Here is an 8051-nt window from a genome sequence, read left to right as displayed (position 1 = left end):
TATGTGTACGTAGAAAGGACCGGTTACAGTAGGCGGGCTCTAGACCGGATATATATGAATAGTATTAACATTATCCACAACGTTGTAATAATTCTTAAATAACCTTAAATACGTTGCAAAACAGTGGTTGGTCATTTGGTCATCATGTTGGATTTGAGTGTGATAATCTACTTTTATACAGCTGTAACACATCGTTTACATGGCTCTGTTTTCTTTTTAAGGCTCAACCATCGACTCATGATGTGCCTGGTCCAAGTGGTCAAAGGGAGGTATGTGTCTGAGAGAGATGCATACAGTAATGTCACATATTGGGCTGATATTGGTGCAAAACAATATTGCATCACTATCTATACCAACACTAACTGTGCAGGCTTCCTTGGTATGACTGAAACTGAACATCTAATCTCAATAATTAGCATAGCTCTCGTTCAAGCAGTGACATGTCTTTCTTTTTAAGGCTGGACATCTGAGTGCTGGTGCAGCCCATCAAAGTGGTCAATCGCAGGTATGTTTATAGAGTGCAACAGGCACGTTGCGCTCGTCACAGATCTACAAGCTCGTAGATCTTGTCACAGAGTGCAGCGTGCTATGAGCTTGTAGATCTGCTATTTTTGAGAAATTGTGAAAAAATGGTGTAAATCTTGGAATATATATTCTTTCCTTGCACTAAAGAAAATATTGTTTATTTGAAGGCGGTTTTGCATATTGCCTTAACGCCAACCCATAGCGGCCTAAAGTTTTTGGGCATATTTTGTGTGTGTGTGCTGTTTCCCAGAACGGTCGAGGACAACTTGCGCACAGATTTGACGCAGCCAGTCTGAGTGCGCTGATTGAGCGCAAAGCCCCAGCTGTCCACGCTGAATATAAGACATCAGGAACACTCTCCGTGATATCCAGACATCTTCTTGTGAAAATAGCTGTCTCTGATCTGGTTGAGCAAATAGGATAGTGAGTTAATTCTTAATATCTACCTTAGAGACTAAAATAATTTGAATGATTTGATAAAAAAGCAACATGTTTAGTGACAATATACAGAAGTGAATACTTCTGAAATGTACATTTATCCTTGTATATTTTTCTAATTATTCTTGATACAAAATCCTTCATTTTGCTTTCAGTTACCCTGATAATCCTAACAAGGTGATGTTGGCGAAGATGGACGAACAGAAAGAAGGATTTGTAAGTGCAAACGGATGTCTTTCAGTAAAAACTATTTGCATTGTAATATTCACTTAGGGATGCACCGCAGGCCGTGGCCGTACAGTGAGCTACACTGTTTGTATTAAGGATGCGTTTTTTTTAAATGCACCAAGGTGAGAATAGGATACGACAGGCGGAGTTATGCTTAAACAATTTATTTAATTTAACTGTGATCCAGGAGCACTTCTTTGACCCAGTGACCCACTGTGGATTCGTTGAGATGAACGCAACCTACGTAGACCACTTCTGGACGACCAACGTCGCTATTCCAAGCGGGGGAGGTCCAGTGGTTCTTCTGCAGTTGGTCTGTCTGCAGTTAATGTAACAGTGGATATGTCCATGGGGGAAGAGTCCATCATGGAGTGTATAACTGCCACCAAAAAGCTGAGACCAACTCCTGAGAATGTCTCAGCTATCAAAAAGGGTATGGAGGAAACCTACGCCCACCAGAAGATGGTGGATCACTGCAGAGTCACCACCATTGGATGAGATCTTTCAGCGGTACCCTCGGTTCACAGACATGCCATACTTGGTAAGTAGGCCTATACAGCATGTTATATTGCAGATGCACATCTGGAGCCTAGACAACAGGCAATACTAATATAATTGCTGTATTATCTGCCACATTTCCAGTTCGATGCAGAGTTCACCAAAATGTACCCAGGGAAGGAAGACCTCTTCCTTCGAAAATGGGAAGGAAATATCGTTCCTAAACTACTGAAAGTGGCTGTAATTGAAAAAATGCAGTTTACTTCCAGCTGGTGAGGAGAGTGATGGTAAGTTACTGTACACATTATTGATCTGAATTCCCCCAGCACAGCCTTTTCTGTTGTAATTTGCCGGATAACTTTTTGCGGAGGTGGCATCAGTAATGGTGTGTATTTCCCTTTTGTTTTGTGTCCTGCTCAGATTCCCGTTCCTTCAGAGCACTTCAGATCCTCACACACCTCCTACAGCGCCAGGTCGGACCAAAGGATCCACAAAAATCAGTGTGAAATCGGCGCTGTCCTACATATTGGACATCAAACCGGTAGGAAAGATGCTCTTGTCTCATGAATCTCCCGCCACATCACCACATGTTTATAAGTATTTCAATTAACCTATTCAGTGGTGTTTTAAGCATTATGTTATACTTTAGATATTGAAAAATAGCAGATCAACAAGTGGAGGTCTGCTATTTTTGAAAAATCGTGAAAATGTGGGCCACAAATCTTTAAATATATATTCTTTCAGAGCGAACGTTTTTAACTAAAATCTTTGCTTCCGGGGGTCCATGGAACTACATATTTTCAGATGGGGTTCGGAGGCCAAATACATATAATTCTAGGGGTCCTTGACATGAAGTAGTTTGAGAACCACTGACAGAAACATTTCAGAAAACTTTGAGTTGTGGACCAATGATGAGTGTGTATTATGATCATCCTATAATAAAATTGCCTAGGTGGTTTAACTCGAACAGTTTGTCCGACTTCAAACTTGGCAGGTGCACTTTAGAGATTATAAAAAAGATATTGATATATTGCCAGCCCTATTTGCTATTTACATGTACATGCTTGTTTTCATAGACTGGAACAAGCATCCGCAGCCTCGTGGAATCTGCTGATGCAGAAGTGGGAGCCATCCAGCCGAAGCTTGTGTGTTTGGGACACCCCAGTACAACGGCCCAATACATCATAGTGGCTAAGAACGACAAAGTCACCATCCCACTTCAAGATGAAGGTTTGGCCTGTGCTCTGGACAAGCTGTTCAAAGTGTTCTGGGTTTGCAATGTCTCATATCCTGACCCACTCGCCTCAGTCTATGCCTACTTTCAGCATGTTTATGGTATAGTCGTCCCAGGACCAAAGAGATCAAAAGTCGTTGAGCTTATCGCAAAGCTCCAGGCAGTGTGGCCTTATGGTCCTGCATGACGGTGTGTCCTGATGTCCTATGCAGTGATCATTTGCAGGCACATTGTTAACTTCCCTCTGAATCCTTTTTTATTTTAAGATTTCTTATGCACATGGTTGCCATCTTGCCAGCCACCATATATACCATCATAAATATGTTATGAGCTACTTCCTGTTAATATATTCCTTGCAGATCATTTTTCAAGTGTCAGAGTTTAGAAGCACTCGTAATCAGTAAAGCAACCGCCTCCTGCATTATTATGTGCAAATTCAAAACGGGTGGTACACATTGGCTGTTGAGTGATAGTCAACGGACACTTCCAAACTCTTAGGGGGAAAAAAATCATCTGCAAGGAATTTCTTGACGGGGAGTAGCTCATAACATGTCTACGGTGGATTTTTATTAAACACATTGCAGATAGACACTTAGACAGAGGATAATTCAAGCTTTCTGTGCAGCTGCAATGTTGGTGAGTTTGACATTTAATACAATTAGATAGGACAGTTCTGTTTGGATGAATGGGCTGTCTATGGGAATTTGCACCTAGGTAGCACCTTGCTGGCAAGATGGCAGCCTTGTGCACATCATCAATAACAGATCTACAAGCTCACAAGTTACAACCATAGACTGTAAAAAATATGGACAAAGCGTTCCGCGGGTCTAACATGAACGTAAAATGAAGCCTGTCAGTCCTTGCAATGGAAGTCGCCATCTTTCTAGATCCGTTTGGGCCCAGCTGGCCATTGGCTGGCCCAGACAACGAGGCGGGACTTCCCCCCTTCTTCTTCGTTGGTTTCAGTCTGGGTGAAGTTGGGCCCAAATACATGGACTTCTATGGGGCTATGGGCTTTTTTGAGCCCAATGACAGCGCCACAACAGGCCATTATATGAACTTTCATTTCCTTAGTGGCTTCACAAAATATCTGTCTGACTGCCCCCCTGGTTACAACGTGGCGCAAAGTAGGTCTGTGTAGTCATGCAAACATCTATTTCTTTGGGCTCCAACCAGAAGTTTGGGAAGCATTGCCCTGTAGGTCAGAGTGCTGTTTGTTGCTGATTAGGGATGGAGGCTGGAGTCTGTTATAGTATAGCACCTTATCACATCCCTTTCTGATGCTTCTGGCATGAGTTGTGTTGTGTGTTAAAAGAAAAGTATATTCATGTTGCTGTGAATAGGGATGGATCTCGTTTTATTTATTTATTGATTGCCTCTTGTCTTGATTGTTTATACATGATGTCATGGACTGCTATGCTCTAACAGGCTTATTGATAACTGGTACTCGATAACCGCTGTCGAGCTCTATCCCTATAGCTGTGAAGTGTCTCCCCCAACCCCCCCCCCCCCCCCCCCCCCCCACAGAAAATAAATGCTGGAAAAGTGCTTCTGGTGTCTTCATTTAAGACTTTTCATTGTGCTATTTTAAGAAATTGCTTCTTACTGTAAGATTTTTGGGGCTTATTATTATTTTTGGATTAAGGAAAAAAATCTTATCAAGAGAACGTCTTTCCTAAATAACATAGTCTTCATTGCTTAAATTAAGCTAACCCTTGCTTTAGAAACAGGCATTTTTGTCTAGTTTTGAGACTCTATATGCGGTTTCAGTGGCTAGAACTTTGTTGCTAGTTTTAAGAATTCTAAGCAAGGAAGAAATGCTTACCCCATTGGCAGATTTATTTGCTTGATATGAGACAATAAGGCTAGAATTGATTTTTTTTTTCTTAATTTAATCAGCCTGGTTTTTGCAGTGTACACCTTATCATCCGGAAACTGATGGGTTGGTTGAACGCTTTAATGGTACACTCAAAAGCATGCTGAAAAAGTTTGTGGATGAGACGGGTAGGGATTGGGATAAATGGATTCCATTCCTGCTGTTTGCATACAGAGAGGTTCCACAAGCCTCAACTGGGTTTTCACCTTTTGAGTTGGTTTATGGCAGGCAGGTTAGGGGGCCCCTGGACGTACTCAAGGAGGTTTGGGTGGCTGGAGAGCCAGCCCAGTGCAGTGTTGCCTCATACATCCTCCAGATGCGAGACAAGCTGGACCAGATGAGAGAGATGGCCCAAGAACACCTGAGAGAGGCCCAAACCAAGCAAAAGGTGTGGTATGACAAACATGCCAGAGAGAGAACTGAAACCTGGGCAGAAGGTATTGTTACTGCTCCCATCCGGTACATCTAAGTTACTTGCTAAATGGCAGGGCCCTTATGTTGTGTCTAGAAAAGTTGGACCAGTAACTTATGAAATCCTGTGCCCTGAAAGGAAACGCCAGAAGCAGATTCTGCATGTCAACCTGCTGAGAGAATTCAAGGAGAGGGCTGTGGGCCCAGCTGCAAAACCAGTGATGATGGTGAAGGTAGCAGAGGATGGAGATGATGAGAGTGACATGGAACCAGTTCGACCACAAGGGGGTGCCATCGAACCTCCTGAACATCTGAGTGAGGAGCAAAAACAACAACTGGCCCAGGTACAGAAGTCATTCCTTCCCCTCTTCCAGGAGACACCAGGTCTCACAGAGGCTATCAGCCATGACATCATTCTGAAGGTACCTACACCAATCCGGCAGAGACCCTACCGTGTTCCTGAGAGAATGGTGGAGTCATTGAGGAATGAAATAGCGACCATGTTGGAGATGGGTGTCATAGAGCCTTCAAAAAGCAAGTGGTCAAGTCCTGTTCTTTTGGTGCCTAAGAAAGATGGAAGTGTTCGATTCTGCACAGATTTTCGTAAGTTGAACAGTGTTAGCTGTTTTGACTCTTACCCAATGCCTAGAATTGATGAACTGCTCGAACGGTTAGGCAAAGCTAAGTACATGACCACATTAGACCTTTGTAAGGGTTACTGGCAAATCCCACTCACTACTGCTTGTAGACCTTATACCGCCTTTCGGGCACCTACTGGTTTGTATCAGTACACAGTGATGCCGTTTGGTCTTCATGGGGCACCTGCTACATTTCAGAGACTCATGGACAATGTTCTAGCTGATTGTGGCCAATATTCAGCATCATATCTTGACGATTGTGTCATTTTCAGTGAGTCATGGCAGGAGCATCTCCAGCACCTTGAGCAGGTCCTCCAGAGACTTCAGAAGGCGGGGTTAACCCTCAACCAAAATAAATGCTCATGGGCACAGGAGGAGGTAACATACCTGGGGTACCGCATCGGGCATGGCCAGATCAAACCGCTGGTGGAGAAGTTGGAGACCATTAGAGGGATACCCAGACCGCAAACCAAGAGGCAAGTACGGTCATTCCTTGGTCTGATTGGCTGGTACAGAAGATTTGTGCCTCATTTTGCCACAATCGCTACGCCGATAACTAATCTCACTAAGAAGACGGCTTCGTCCCACCTTCCGTGGACTGACGAATGTGAAGAGGCCTTTATAAAGTTAAAGGAGCTATTATGTCAAGATCCTGTTCTGAAGAGTCCTGATTTCAATGACAATTTTCTTGTCCAAGTGGATGCCTCTGATGTTGGCTTAGGTGCTGTTCTAGCCCAAGGAGAGCCTGGAGAAGAGAGGCCCATTCTGTTCCTGAGCAGAAAGCTGTTTGACAGAGAAAGGAAGTACTCTACTATTGAGAAGGAGGGACTCGCCATAAAGTGGGCAGTGGATTCTCTTAGGTATTATCTGCTCGGACGGGAGTTCACTCTTCAAACCGACCATCGAGCCCTGAAGTGGATGCACTCAATGCAGAGTCAAAACTCCAGAATATTGCGCTGGTGTCTGGCTCTTCAGCCATACCGTTTTACAATTGAGTACTGTCCAGGGGGTCGAAACATCATAGCTGACTATCTGTCACGTTTACCAGGTATGCACAACCCAGAAGGAGAGGGGGTATGAAATGTGACAGAGCAGCCTCTGTCAGACTAATACTGTATATATACATGTTTAATGTATTGTTTCTGTATGTGTAACAGGTTGATTCTCAGTCCCACAGAAGGTGCACATTCTGCTGTGACATGTGAATTAATCTATACTTGTGTTTATCTATGCAGATGCTGTAGTTGGGAAGCTGCCTTGATGGCCTGAAGAGAGCTCTGATTGATTGCTTTAGGGGGAGCATCTTGGGTGTTGCTAAATGCTTTGTGATTTGCTGACTGCTTAGCCAGGGGTGGAGTCAGGAGTCTATATAAAGAGGAAATGGTTCAGTAGAGAGTGTGCTGCCATGGGGAGAGGTTGACACCAGTACCTCTCTGTTCCAGTTAAGTTTTGTTATGTTGTTTGATTTGTTTTGACTTTTTCTTTACTTATTTCACTTATGTTGTCCAGGCCTGGAAGACATTAAAACTTTATTTCTCACCTGCAAGTCTGCCTCATGTCCAATCTGTCATTTTTAAGGTTTTTTTTCTGACAAAACAGCCGATCCGCAATCCCACTTGGTAACACAAACTAGCAATATAATGTTTAGAAGCATCATCCAGAAACATGAATGGTCTCAGAAATGTCATGATTTAATTCCTCAGCTTCGTGGACAAAAAAACAATTTAGCCTACTTTTATTTTGCTTTATTCCAGTAGCCCTGAAACATGACTGTCATGAAGTACGAGCGTCGAACCATGGCTACTTTATTCCATGCATATGTAATGATAACTTAGTTAAAAACGGCAGAGAATGTGGATTTTCAAGTAAGTGTCCCAAGTAAGTTTGTCTGGAACAGCCACTAATGAAATGTCAAGAGAGCTACCATTGTGAACCGATTTGGGTTACTTGAATGATCTTACACTTGATGATGGAATTCATTGTTCCACTGCTGATCTGACCCCTGCATGGATGTGTAGTTAGCAGAGATACAGTATGAGTTGATTCTAATTTTTATTAAATAGCTTGACATACAGGTATCAAGTCGGGCTAAACGGGCTGATACCAGTTTAGAATAAGCTATTGGTGTTTGATAATGACACTCAATATTACGAAACCAAAAAAAATGAACTTTTACGAAAATTCTAATTAATTGAGATGGACC

Source organism: Protomyctophum bolini (genome assembly GCF_963924005.1).
Source record: "Protomyctophum bolini genome assembly, chromosome: 6".
Classification (NCBI taxonomy): Eukaryota; Metazoa; Chordata; class Actinopteri; order Myctophiformes; family Myctophidae; genus Protomyctophum; species Protomyctophum bolini.
The sequence above is the reverse complement of the archived record's forward strand: the minus strand, read 5'-3'. Positions refer to the sequence as shown.